Source organism: Rhipicephalus sanguineus, chromosome 1 (genome assembly GCF_013339695.2).
Source record: "Rhipicephalus sanguineus isolate Rsan-2018 chromosome 1, BIME_Rsan_1.4, whole genome shotgun sequence".
NCBI classification, from domain to species: domain Eukaryota; kingdom Metazoa; phylum Arthropoda; class Arachnida; order Ixodida; family Ixodidae; genus Rhipicephalus; species Rhipicephalus sanguineus.
The window spans coordinates 276,299,802-276,314,494 of NC_051176.1; the positions used below are offsets into that span (position 1 = coordinate 276,299,802).

Genomic DNA, 14,693 nt, shown 5'->3' on the forward strand with positions numbered 1-14,693 from the left:
GATTCGGCAGATGATGAATGTATCATACTACAGCCCAGTGGTGGAGGAAGGAAGGAAACAGAAAAAGGAGAAGGCAGGGAGGTTAACCAGAAACACTTCCGGTTGGCTACCCTACACTGGGGGAACGGGGAAGGGGAATAGAAAGACGAGAAATAGAGAGGAGGGAAGAGAAAAAAAGTGGTGGAGGGCACACATAATCTTATGTAGTATGTAATTTTTTGGAATAATACTGCCTGAGTTGAACGAGAGAATGGAGATAGATAGAGGCACCCATTAGCGTTAGACACGCTCATGTGCAGCCAACTGGTAAAAATTATAAGCAAAGCCTTGGGGATGTTACTAGTTGTTTCAGATTTAAGTGTAGCAATTATGAAATAAAGATAAATGAAGGCGGACGAATGGCCACAATTGAAGCTAACACTCCCAGGGTTGTGTGAATACCCAAGTGGACGGCAATTGAATGGCGGCCGCCGCAACACAACTGGAAGTGCATCGGACGCGTAATCTGGGTTTCGTCCGTGCTGGCGGTAAGTTGTTCGTTCATCCACTTTTCTCGGATACGTACTGCACTTCACTTAAAACTTACAAATAACGTCCATTATCTTTTCGTTGGCATCGTTATCTGTTGACTCCAAGAGATGTAACGCGTACTAATGTAATGGCTATATTTGCTCCTTCTTTAATGCGTCTCTCCTTACATGACGAACTTCGAAAAAAAACAGGAAACCAGCTTCCCAATTTGTTTGCGGAAAATAGATGCTTCGCAGATGCGTAAGCTTAGTCTGCACGAGTGGAAGAAGCTTACAGCACCGACCTTCGCTATCGGTTTACTATTGGAAGGCCTCACATCAGTGTGGTAACTTATCACTAGACCGTGCTGCAGGTTAACGAGAAATTACTGGCTTGTGCGTGGGTCCAATCCTAGGCTAATTAAACTCGCCGAGTACGTCTAATGCTGTAGGACCCATGCTTCCGACGCCAGCGCGGTGTATGTTGCATGTTAGCCGCTAAGCGCCAGTGCTTAACAACCAGTGCCAGACCAAAGCGCGGGTCCTGCAAGCTCACCCCATCCTGATCCTCCACCAATGGCGGCCGACGAATTAAGCGCTCGCACAGGGACCAGTGCCACCGCAGTCGCAAGACAAAGACTGCAGAAGTCTGAACTCCGTCGGCACGCCTACTGACTCTAAGCCTGTGCGGCAGCATCCACTGCACGGCGCCAACCAACCCTGGGCATTCTTATCCATAAGATCCATGCCGAGGCCACTTCTGTAGTGGGCTTATGTGGGCGGACGCAGGTTCGTTCAGAGGGTCCCTGCTTCTCGTTCTCATAATCTCTACCCGTAATGCACAATTCTGTTTTGTTCGTTCACTACGCATCGGTCGCGACATGTGGCAACAAGATTGACAGCGTATTTGTTGTGCAACCTCTACACCGAATGCCTGTTACTCTTGTAATTAAAGTATAAATAAATTTTTGGTGAGGAACGAGTTGGAAGGGCTTTGATAGATGGGTCTCTCATGACTTACCCAGAGGGAAGTTCCCAATGCTTAGGCAGTTCTTCAATTCCTTACTTCGTGGGCGAGAGAAGTGCGCGAATTTTTGTACTTTGCAGCCGGAGCCATGGATACCAACTCAATTTGAGATCACACTCACGGGGTTTGTACAAGTGCTTCAGGCACAGATGGAAAGATGGGCAGCGTTAAGACGACGAAAGAACAAAATGTTGACTTGTAGTGTTTTGTAACACGTCTCTCTACGTGCATGCTTTGAGGTGAGCCCACTATACGGAGTGTGCACTAGCGTGAATCTGTGCATATTCTGAGTAAGGGCTTAGGTGTGCTTATTATGCATGATCAGGAATCGTGATCATTTACAGTAACAAATCCTACAGACGAAACAGTTAGGAAATACTGTTTACTCGAGGGCAGCCTTTACCTTTCTCACTAACATTGAAGACGAAGTGATGACTCTTCCGGCGAACACAGCTTGTTTCTACTTCGATGACAATTTTCTAAATTCGATTCATTTGCACCACATTTCATCCTTTCTTTTTATTTTCATATTGGGGTTTACTATTGCTTCATTTACTTTTTTCATACATTTTCCTTTACTAAATACAGTGTGGCCAATCTATCTCGTGGGTTTTGAGCTAGTTTTCTTAGACAACAACAGCTTAACCTCTATTGTCCACTACCCCCATACCATTTATTCACCGTCCTCGTGACTTCTCCGTGGCCTTTCTGGCAGTAATATTTCCATCTGTGGATTAGACTTATTGTAACTTATTTGTAACGGATAAGGTCATGATGCTCAGTTGAATTATTATTAGTCATGCTATTTTCTTACAAATTTCTTTTTTTTTGTTTTCCGCAGAACATTGAACGCGGTTACTGCTCTACATAAATTATATTGCACATGTGCCAAAACCTCGGAACAAAATCTGTCGTTTCTGCAGTCACAGCGTGAGAAATATTTGCTACGCTCGCGAGCTATGCTGGTGGGCATCGTTTGTTTTGCGTTGCTGACACGCTGAAAGGAAGATTTTGGTCTGTGGGTACATGGATATGGGCGGGTAGTTGTGCGATGTTTTCAAATGCCAATACCACTCCTTCATACAATGTTCATATTCTTCATGAAATAAATACAGTCCTGCGTTTCAGGACCCGTGAAGTCCTGCCTCTGGTTCAACGTCGGTAACTGTACGCGATAATATAAAGTGATAGATTTTCCGAAAGTCCATCCGTGATGTTTCGTGCAAAATCGGTGCGCTACGCGTGCCTCTTCTCGTGCCACGTTTCAGCCGCGCATAGAATGGATCTTCGAACGAGCTCTCTCCTTAATGCGCCTGCACCGGCCTTGGTAAACATATATAGCGTGACTCTCGCGATAAACGCCGCGCGGATGACAAGCGCATCGCGCGCCGCGCTGCTCCAATTGCGGCGGTCGGCCCAGTTACGCGGAAATGGCCCGCACCTTCCGACTCATCATCCCTGGCACGTGCGCAGGTCCATTCCGCACCGAGATCCCCATCAACGGATGATGCAGAGGTCCACGATGTATACAATGCCGGCCACTGGGCTGCCCGGAGTGCGGCGTGTATCCCGGCGTCCCCGCGGCTCCTCCTCAGAGCCGTGGCGTGTAAATATTTGCGGCACTCGCGCAGGCTGCCCCCGATGCGCGCTTCCCAGGCAACGCTTTCGCTGCGGCCGCATGAAGCGGGCTCGGCGTAACGATGTTTATTGCGTCTGCTCATAGCTGTGCCTGCGAGCCGTGGGTGAGGGCGGCTGATCGAGCTCGCAGCGAGACAGCGGGTCCGCTTTGAGCCTGCTGAAAAAAAAAAAACCGATGCTATTTTAATGTGGCCTCATCGGGAGGAAGGGGCATTTCCCATTCTCTTACCCTAGGCTCGTGGTCATGCAGCCATGCATGTTCGCCTCGTTAAACGTAAACAAGCTGCACAGGACGCTGCTGCTACGGAGCGTGGTGTACCTGAGCGGCACTTCGCCGATGAGGGCTACGATTTTTCTCTCTCCCTGTCTCGCCCAATCCCCTCGTACTGGGTTAATGGTAATTGCGCCGCTCAGTGCGCCGAACCAGCGACGTACGGCGCAGTATTAGAGGGCCATGCGGGATGATTCTAAGCGTGTAAGTTTTTCTATGGCATCCTTACCAATTTTCCTTAATCGGACCCACCTGCATCATCTGAGATCACCTGGACGACCTGTCTCTGTCGAGTCCGGAAGGCACTGCGCGCACTATATTTATATAGGGATGACTACAACATAAATTAGTTTCGTTGTGTCGTCGAGTAACAGTCATAAGCGTAGCATATATATTCTTAAAATCCTGAAAAGAGCCGATGCGCTGAATCGCAATGATTTGTTCGGCGCTAAAAACCAACCATCCGTTCAGGCACACAGTAATCTGGTCCTAGCACACTCAGCATCGGCGCCGAACGTTTCTTCAATAAAAAAAAAAGAAATTTCAGCATACTTGCGCAGAGTGATCATCTTACGGTAATCTTTCCAGAGCCACCTCGGGTAGTCATCAGACGGTCTCGCAATCTGCATGACATCCTAACTTCATCTAAGACGAGGGTTCCCGATAATGTGGGTTGTCGACCTTGCAAGAAACCACGATTCAAGGTTTGCGCGCATATGACGACGTCACACATTGCTAAGAGCACTGCTTTCAATTTCTTCTATAAAATTCAAGGTAATTTCACGTGTTACACTTGCAACTGCATCTCTTTGCTCGAATGTTCTGTCTGCAAATTTAAGTACATTGAACAAACCGAAACGCCCTTCAGATACCGAATTAACAACCATAAGCGTCATGCTGCCACTATTCCTAACCTTCTGCTATCAAAACACGTGCGCATTCCAGGCCACTCATTTGATAAATTTACCGCTTCAATCCTTCAATCTGGTTTTCGTTCCCACCACGAAATAGAGAGCTTCGAGAATCGTATTTAATCTATAAATTTAAAGCCGTTACTTGAGGTATCAATGAAAGTGCTGGCGATCTTTCCTCTCTATCCATTTAGTTTACAAAATGCTCTTGACTTTCCCTGATATTGCTGCTCCGATAGATCAGTTTCCCTTTTGCATTTTGGTTTTCGGGGGATCATGAGAAAATGTTTATCGATAATCTGCTCTCAGTTGTACGTGTTATTGATAATGTTTGTGCCGGTGACACATATGTATTGTGGCTTCAGATTTTTTATTTTTCTTTTTACTGCGCAAGTGCGCACGCGCGTATTGCATTTTTCTTGTCCTATCACGCGTCCTGTTCACACGTGCGCTTTCACACATGCGTCCTGTTCACACATGCGCCATTGTTCGTTTTATATTATGTCACCGTTGCATGTGTACGTCACTCCGCCGAAGGCCGGTCCTTTCTGTGCGAATTTTCCTACGTGCTTGATTTCTATATATATATATATATATATATATATATATATATATATATATATATATATATATATATATATATATATATATATAGAGAGAGAGAGAGAGAGAGAGAGAGAGAGAGAGAGAGAGAGTGAGCGAGCGAGTGCGTGTGCTATCAAGCACTGCTAGCAATGCATTGTTCTAACCCACAGCTTTTACCCTGCTCAATGGCATCTGCGAGGCCTGTAGAGTATTGGCTGACATGTCTAGTATAGGGATTGGACAGAACTTTCTCTTACGAGCAATGTGCAAGTGATTATCGTGAGTATGGTCCAGGATGGCCTGCAAGCCATGATATAGGGCATATAATTAGCGAAGGCAGCCAGCCAACTGGGTTAAAATACAGTTAGGAGAGAATACTGTTGCGAGCTTAGTTCGGCAAGTCTTGTTAATTTCTTCCTGTGGGAATATTCGCAATATTCACAACACCCAGGTATGGGAGTAGTCGGCTGATTTTAGGCGAGATTGGATGGAGTATGACGAAGCTCCGCTCCAGCTGAAATTGCAATAAAGAAATATTTTTCGCAACTTAGGGTGAAAAGTTGTTAAAGAAGAAAGATGTAGTTTTCCATGCCTTTCGCGAAAACAGCGAATAGCGCGCCTCGAGATCAATCGACGCCTGCTGCTGTATCAGTTGTTCAGCGAAGACAACAACCTAGCGAGCACAATGCAAGTATAGAGTGCGTAAGGAACTGTTGATTTTGGTTTCATTTTACGGAACAGCTCAAGTGAAACGTATAACAATGCCGGGCACACGGCAGCTCCCGCAATCGCCACTCGTCTCTAACCTATTAGGTTCTGCGACGTATAATCTCGATTCCCGAGTCAATACACCTCTTGCCAATATACACACGTGGTTCACTGGAGTTCCTATTTTCTCCTACATTCTTGGTGGACTTCCATTTCTCCTCCTGTTCCTTCTCGCCTTCACGAGCAGAAAAAAAGAAGGAGAGAGATGTCGTTCGCACCGTCATTCACTTGCTTGTGTTGTGATCGAATCTCGCCAGAAGTACGCAGCGGGGAATGTGCGGCGTATATGTTCCGCGCTTTTGTGTTTGTACGTGCGTGCTCTAATAGAGAGAGAGAGATAGCGGGGAAGGAGGGGGGGGGGTTGGTGTCCGAATAATGCGCGCGACGCTGAATTGAAGCGGCGGACACCTTCAGTTCAGAGGACTTTCGTCGATTTTCCTCCGGCCCGCGCGAGAGGAAAACAAGCGAGGCATAAAAGTAGTTCGTCGTCGCCGAAGCAATATATCGCTCATTGGCGCAGCCCGGCTGTCGTCGCTTTCTCCCGAGCGGCAGCTTTTGGGCCGCCGCGTTTCGCGCCATCCGTTCGTGGTGCATTGTGCGCGCTCCTTTCCTCCCCAAGCGGCGAAAATGCCTCGAGGCGCGCTTTCTACCGCCGAGCAGTATAAACAGCGCAGAATGGCATCGTGATTCATTCCGGCACCGACGGGAAAGACTTTGCTCGACGACGATGGGGCGTTGTTGGCTGGCAAGCGGCGGCACCCACGCGGTAGGTACGCGGCTATAGGAATGACGTTCACGTTCCAGATTTTTTTTTTTTAACTGTGCCGCACATGGAAAGCGCTGTGGGCTTCGAGAGCGCATTGAGTCGCCAGAAGTGTCTGCCGAGTGGTTGCGAGGGGGCCGTCACTGCTTTGTCAGGGACTCGATTCGATGGAACGGGATTGGTCCAACGAAAAATGCATGACGCTTGTGGGCGTATGGCAACAGATTTCAGTGAAAAAAAGAAAAGGTGGCATCCTAAATATGCATATAATAGATGACTGCTAATACGGCTGCATACTTTTGTAGTCCTTCCATGCCCGTGTGCGCGTTCTTGCTTTGAAGGAACTTTATCCTGATGGAGACTTTTATTAATAATAAATTGTAGTGCCAATCTTAGCTTCTATCTTCACATATAAATTATCGTTCTGGATCTTTCTTTCTTTCTTTCTTTCTTTCTTTCTTTCTTTCTTTCTTTCTTTCTTTCTTTCTTTCTTTCTTTCTTTCTTTCTTTCTTTCTTTCTTTCTTTCTTTCTTTCTTTCTTTCTTTCTTTCTTTCTTTCGACAGGACTACCTTTCCCAAACAATGTTCTTATGCACGACTGCTATGTCAACGGGTAAACTTGAATTGCCCAGGAGCTCCAGTTTCTCCCCTGGTCGTTAGTTGGCCAAGTTTTTGCGACAAAAAATAACAATCAAGCAAGCTGTTAAGCTAATGGTTTTGCTGATGTGCGTGGGTAACAAGTGGGTAATAAGGAGCACTTGTGTTTGTTGCTGCAGCGCTATTTTCTCCGTAGACGCAAGGGCAAGCGCGTACAATCTGTGTTTGATGTTGCAGTGTGGTTTGCTGGAATACTAGTTATGGGGGTGCCCCAGGCAACTTTTGGCCGTTAGCGTGCTGTTTCGTGTAAAGCCCAAGTGCGTGAAAATCCTATTGCTTAATGCATGCGGTACGCTGTCAGTGTGAGGGAAACCGTGTGAGGATGAGCTAAGACTGGTAGTTGCATGCGCGTCGTATTGAAGGGAGCAGGTGTGCGGCTAGCTACAGCACGGCCGTGGTGGCTGAGCCATGCTCTGCGCACGGCTGAACGCATAGGCGGTTGGCGGGCCCCATTTCGAAGGGGATTCTTCTTAGTCAACAGTCACGAATATGGCCCATTGCACGATAAACATCCGATGCATCAGAAGAGGATGGATGGATGGAAATAACTTTATTTATACGTCCTGTACAGGGTGTTGCCACCTGCCTGGCTAATCCCACGTCGGGACTGGGAGGTCAAGCCTCCCAGCCCTGTTATGGGCGTACTGGACAGCCAGGACTTGGGGAATATGGTCGTGAGACTTTATCATCCCTGTAAACCGTTCCCGGGAAATGCCAGGGCCAAGCGACCCACACTCCCAGAGCATATGCTCAAGTGTGCATACTTCTTTCTTGCATGCCTTGCAAACAGCATCCATATCTTTTATATCGTACCATGCTTTTGACAACGGGATACGCCCACGACATATAATGAAATTACTAAACATTACTATTTGGGGCCTCTCCCATGTTCCGCCAATCAACCCGGTCCTGTGCTTTCTGCTGCCACGTTATACCTGCAAACTTCTTAATCTCATCTACCCACCTAATTTTTTGTCTCCCCCTCACGCGTTTGCCATCTCTTGGAATCCAGTCAGTTACCCTTAATGACCACCGGTTATCCTGCCGACGTGCTACGTGGCCGGCCCATATCCATTTCTTCTTCTTAATTTCAACTATGATATCCTTAACCCCCGTTTGTTCCCTGACCCACTCTGCTTTCTTCCTGTCTCTTAAGGTTACACCTATCATTTTCCTTTCCATCGCTCGCTGCGTCGTCCTCAATTTAAGTTGAACCCTCTTTGTAAGTCTCCAGGTTTCTGCTCCGTAGGTAAGTACCGGTAAGATGCAGCTGTTATATACCTTCCTCTTGAGAGATAGTGGTAGACTACCATTCATGATTTGATAGTGCTTGCCGAATGAGCCCCATCCCATCCTTATTCTTCTAGTTATTTCACTCTCATGGTTCGGCTCCGCGGTTACTACCTGTCCTAAGTAGACGTACTCCTTTACAACTTCCAGCGTCTCGCCACCTATCGCAAAGCGCTGTTCTCTGCCAAGATTGTTCCACATTACTTTAGTTTTATGCATATTAATTTTCAGACCTACTCTTCTACTTTCTTTATCCAGTTTAGTAATCATGAGCTGTAATTCGTCTCCCGCGTTACTCATCAATGCAATGTCATCAGCGAATCGCAGGTTACTGAGATACTCTCCATTAACTCTTATCCCTAATTCTTCCCAATCTAGGGCCCTGAAAACCTCCTGTAAACACGCGGTGAATAGCATTGGAGAGATCGTGTCTCCCTGTCGTACGCCCTTCTTTATTGGGATTCTGTTGCTTTCTTTATGAAGGACTATAGTGGCTGTGGAACATGGGAGTGGATCCACTCCCATGTGGAACATGGGAGTGGATTGGCGGAACATGGGAGAGGCCTTTGCCCTGCAGTGGGCGTAGACAGGCTGATGATGATGACTATTTGGGGAGGAGAGAGTTTCCACCCCCTCACAGTAGACTAAACAGAGCACAAGCGGTCACACTTAGACAATTACAGACACAGTCTTATTACTCACCAGCATCAGAAGAGGCAAGCAGGCCGTTCTCTAATTCGCGGGAATTCTCGCTTCGTAACGTCGCATGGCGCCGCGCGCCGCAGAATGCGATGCTCGCCGTGCTCTTTGCGCAGTGCTCTTTCAATCAGTTTTGGCGCCTCATGAAGCGCAAGATGACCTGCAGTACTTAATCAAGGACATCATGCCGACACAGTGTTTTCTAACCTAATCCCACCATCTGCGCACAACATATTTGAGCGCCAGAAAAAAAAAAGGCTGCGCGTGTTCGATTTCTCCCGAAAATAAAGATTAGTCGACGCGATCTACCGACGCGAGTTGACTGACTAATATGTCGCGTACGGAAAACCTTTTCTTTTGTATTTATATGTATACCTGCAATATGTTCAGCGCTTATCGGCTTCATAACTACAAACGACGAAAAGCGCGCGTTTGTTGTACTTTAAAAATACCTGTGAATCAACGTTCTATGTCCACGTTTTATGCAAGGACTTAATCCAAGCTTATCCAGCAAGACTCTTAACGGCACTATACATATATACTTTGTCGGTCACCATAAAGGGATTTCATAATGCTGTTTGGCGGGTGCGTCTATTCTATTCACATATAACATTAGCAAGTGCATCCGCAAATGCAACCGCCGAGGGATCTATCAACCAAATAGACAGCAGCACCCAGTATGTTCTCGCTAGGTTTCAGCCTGTCATTTTCGTCCGAAGCCTGATGTAGCCAATTTCGTCTTAGCATTTTTTTTAATCAGTGTGGCGACAGCATCGCGAGTTTATAAATAACTGAGCTATACATGTCGCTACAATGCATTAGTGGCGTTGCACATTGTGAGCAGGGAACATTGAAAACCATGCACATAGGCAAGAGAGTGGGCTTGTCCTGCCCTTGCATGTCCCTACGCTTCGTATTTGTTTGCCCTAGCTTCGTCGTACCGTGCCTTTCTCTGCAGCGTTCTGGTTCGACATTGACAGTACACGGGAATTTTAGGCCGCGAGGAGTTCTTTTGCTCTGCTTGTCCTCTGAAACCTGAAAGACTCACGGAGAGCCTAGTGAACTCAAAGCAGCGCTGCATAGTCTGACGCACTCTTTAGAGTTTGAAGCCGTTGGGGTTCGTGCTCGGAGCTTTTAAACGAGAGAGCACGCACTGCATGCCATGTTCAGGTCTCGGGATCTACAATTCAACCGCCGATTTCCCGTAAGGTTATAAATTCATTTTTTTAGACAATCAATGCTATTATATTTCGCTCTTAAAATTTGCTTTTTCAATTACGTGTTCTGTACAGTTCTTCCGTATACACGCTCTGGGCTCTGGCACACATCGAGGAACTTCCCCTTATGTCTTACCGGATTAGTTCTTGTAGAAGTGCGTTTTCGGAAATGCGTCTGCGCTTGCGAGTTCTTGCGCTTTCTATCAGTTTATAGTAAAAGTGCGCGTGTTCGTTCTTTGACGCTGACAGGCAATGCAATCGTTGTTCCCTATTTTGCTCGGTTTTAACATCAAGCTGTACGTATACATGGCGTGCCGTGACGAAGTTTCCTTGCGGGTCGATGTTATTCCATGGCTCGTCATTTCACCAAGACATCTATGACCTCGAACAACACCATGCGCACCGCTCCATCTCGTATGCGTTATAGCCGCGCTTAGATGCATCAACGCGACAGTGGGGCGCCGCATCGCATTTATAGAGCGTCGCAGCCATGTAAATGGCGGTAATACGAAAGAAAGAAACAAATACATAGTAAGGAAGGCAGATGAAAGCAAGCTGACATAGGTAAGTCACCTGGCGTGGTGCACCTTAACGCTGGCGTACCGCATCGAAGGAGTTGCGATACGCTATAGTGTGATGAACAATATTTTGCAATATTTTACCCTCTGAGAATGCTGTGCGGCCGAGACGAGTACCACACTGTGAAAACAGAAAAAAAAGAGCATTTATAGCTTCACTGGAATGCCTGAAACGATAGAGTATACGCGCTGACAGAAATAGAACAGTTTGAACATTTCCAAGCACAGTAATTGTATGCGTAAAGGCAGAATGCTTGTAGGAAGAGCTAGGTCACACCGTATCTGGGCCGCTTCGATAGGTGGACCCGAGCCCTACGAGCTGAGAGCGCATTACAAAACCTGCGGCACGAGACTGGTTACGGTGCCAAAAAGTTGGACGCGACTTGTGCCACCGCGGTTCGCTACATTCCATCAGCCACGTTGGCTCTTTGTGTCCCGTGCGTTGGCCTATGGACGAAGCCCCTGGCACCGAGTTGTTGGTGGGGTCCAGAGTGCACGATGCCCTTCATGCATTATGAATGGTTCTACGCCCGATGGTCGTCCTCGCTGTGCCATCGGCGGCCGACTCTGTTTCCACTTCATGCATTATGGAAGGCGTCGATTTTAACGGCCTCCTCTTTCCGCCAAAGCGATTGTCGAGGCGCGACCGCGTGCTGCGCGCCGGATCACGCGCACCGCATAAACGGCGTCGTTTTCTCCGTTCCTTGAGCTGCGATGCCTCGCGCTTCGGCACTTTCTTCCGAAGCCGGGCGCCTTCCTTGTTTTCGATTTTCACAGATCGGGGCGAAATACGAAAACGACGGCGACGCGCGGCCGCGGCTTTAGATTCCGACTCCGTAACCTGACATGCCACGCGAGCGGGCGCGCACGAAACTCGATTTCTGGCTTGTCACAGGCCGCGCGTGGGCCGTCGCCGCCTGAATTTCGAGTTTGGTGCTTCATCAATTTGCGGAGGGCCTCGGCGAAAAGGGTGCTCGCTCTCAATTTGAGCCGTCAATTCTGCACTGCGAAGCGCGCGCGCTTTCGGGACACTGCTCTTATAGAAGGCCACCAAAGAAGTGGCAGCCCTTGTCGTTTCCCGCCTCTTTCCTTGCGGGAAAACTTCAACCTTACATTACCTGCGCGAGAGAATACGGTTCTATTCGCAGGCAGCCTAGCATCTGTAACATCACTGGGCCATTCGTTTTCATTTATATACCAGCGATGTTAGGAGAGCAGAGCGGACGAGGAGCAGAGTAGTGGGGCCCCCCCAATTTTCTCAGCTAACAGAAGTTCTCATCGGGCTCGTATACGACTATTGCATTCGCTAGTAGATGTTCCTGACTTACGCCAGACATTTTGGGGACCGATTAGTCTTTCCGAGCTCGTGTTGGTATTTGCCGGAGAGTAGTTTTCTCGCTTAAAACGTCATCACTGGTCCCTAATTATTCCGCACTAATGGTCATTTGGTGTCTGTCTGCAAACGACTTCTGCAAAGCACGTTAACGCTTCCAGCGCCACCTAACACTGTGGAGGCGCGTCGATGCCATGCATTAAGGCGCCCAACGTGATGAGACTTGCGCGGAAAATGTTTCAATGACACCAGGAAGATTGCGTAAAGTCATGTGCGCTCTCGGGTGGTCGCAAAAGGATCGCGTTCGTGCGAGAAGCGATCAAGTTTACCGCAAGAACTCTTGCCAACGTAGCAGAGCAAGCTAGTACGTCCGGTATCAACATATACCCGCGTGGTTCCTGATCCGACACGTCGGGGCGGATGTCCGTGTTGAAATCATTAAAGGGGAACTCCGGTGCATTTTCGAATATATTGAAATATTGCCGTTTTCAAATAGTATTAACAATCCTGTAACAGCTAGGGTGGTTCATTTCGCTGAGAGACTCGTCAATGATTTTAAATAAGCAGTAAACGGTGAGTCGAAACCGAAAAAGTGAGCTGCACCGTGGTGGGTATGCGATGACGTCACGATATACCCTACACGCCGCCACGGCTGGCCAGGGTGTAAACATAGCCACGTGCTTTTTCTATCACGCGAAAAGCAAGCCGGTGATGTCATCCGACGCGGAATCAAGCTGTGCCAGCCCGTCTGAACTTACCAGTGACGCGTTAGGCGATGATTGCAGCTACTATCTGAGCGCGGAAGCATCGCATTTTGATTTCGACCCGCCGGCGCGTGAAGTAGCTGACGTGCCCCGCATCGATCTCCTCGTTACTCAATATTGTGCGTGCTTACTGTAAGACCCGATGTCAACGACGATTAACACGCTATGCAGCTAACAAAACCGAACAACTTTGCTCGCATCGTCGTCGCCTCGTAGAAGAGAACGCGCGCTGCAACCGTCTGCTGGTCGAGGCGGCGGTGGAAAAGAGTAGGCACGTTACGTCACATACACAGGGTGGCCCGCGTTAACACGCGTGATTCTGGAATTGGCTACCAATATTTAAAATGCGTTTTCTAAAAAACAAACTAAATGACTTACGGTCGTATAATTTGGCACATATCATCGGGGTACCAAAGAGAACATATGTTGAAAGTTTAATTGAAATCGGTGAATATTGAAAAATCGCCGGAGTTCCCCTTTAAGAGCGCTAGCTAGGAATGCGGCGACGCCTCACATTTACACTCAATGACAGAAAAGCCATAGGAAATGGAGGCGAAAATGTTTGAGGCCTGTGTACTTAGATTTAGGTGCACGTTAAAGAACCCCAGGTGGTCGAAATTTCCGGAGCCCTCCACTACGGCGTCTCTCATAATCATATTGTGGTTTTGGGACGTTAAACCCCAGATATTATTATAAAAGCCATAGGAATTTCTTTGCACATTTAGCCGCACGATTAGCGTGAATTTGTTAGGATCCATGTCGCGCAAAGAAACTCCAAGTCGCAGTCTTGTTACCAAATCTTTACAAGTGAGCATTGTGTTGTTTATCGAATCTTGCCGACACTTACATGTAACGCCTTCGTAATCAAAACGAAATGGATCATGCTCTGTCATGTAGCATGTAGACTGCATTTGTACGTTCAAGCAAGATTCGCTTCCATTACCGAGTTCACAATGATGTCACGTTAAACTTTCATGCTTTTTTTTACGTTAACAAGCTGATAAACATAAAGGACCGAAGCGTTAGCGGCGACGCAAGGAGTTTGTCTTGATTGGAGTGTGCGAAAAAATGAATAATGACATCACGCTAAACTGAATGGCTCCTTTGGACCTTTCGATTTCTCACGCTGTCTTACATTAGATGGAATGAGAAAAGTGCGCGTCGTAGCCTTACGGGCTCTCTTTTCGGACGAAGCGGAGACAAGAGCATCCTTTTTTCCAAGAAAACGAAATCCAGATATCTGGCGACTGCGTCCTTTCAACGGTCGTCCATTTTTCTTCTCTCGTCGATACCGTCGACGAAGAGTGATGCGGCGCGCCGCGAACACCTTGTCGAACACACAAGAAGCACGCCCGCCTTTTGCGTCGCGACCTCCATGAGTCAATGACTATAAAAACCCCGCCCAGGCCTTGTTTTGCTGGAGAGCGATTTCGATTCCCGGCGATTTTCATATCTCCATTCGTTTGCTTATTTGTTTACCGTTTGTTTTCGCGCGCAGGTGCCTCCTCAAACTCTCCGCTGTACCTCCTCCGCTCTTCTGGAAATGCGTACGGTGCATGAGACCGCTGTTTTTGAAGATCACCGCTGTTCGGTCCATTGTAGTACCGTGTTGTACCGCCTGCTCCGGTGCCTCCGATAACAAGCACTCCCCATCCACCCTGCCGCATTTGTTTTCCTCTATTT

The 14,693-nt window shown here is 47.7% G+C and overlaps 1 protein-coding gene across 1 annotated transcript in view; it reads left to right on the forward strand.

Annotated features, from left to right (window-relative positions):
• LOC119379023 (Kv channel-interacting protein 4) overlaps positions 1-14,693 on the forward strand; it is a 501,724-nt gene that overhangs the window by 108,437 nt on the left and 378,594 nt on the right. The window lies entirely within an intron of this gene.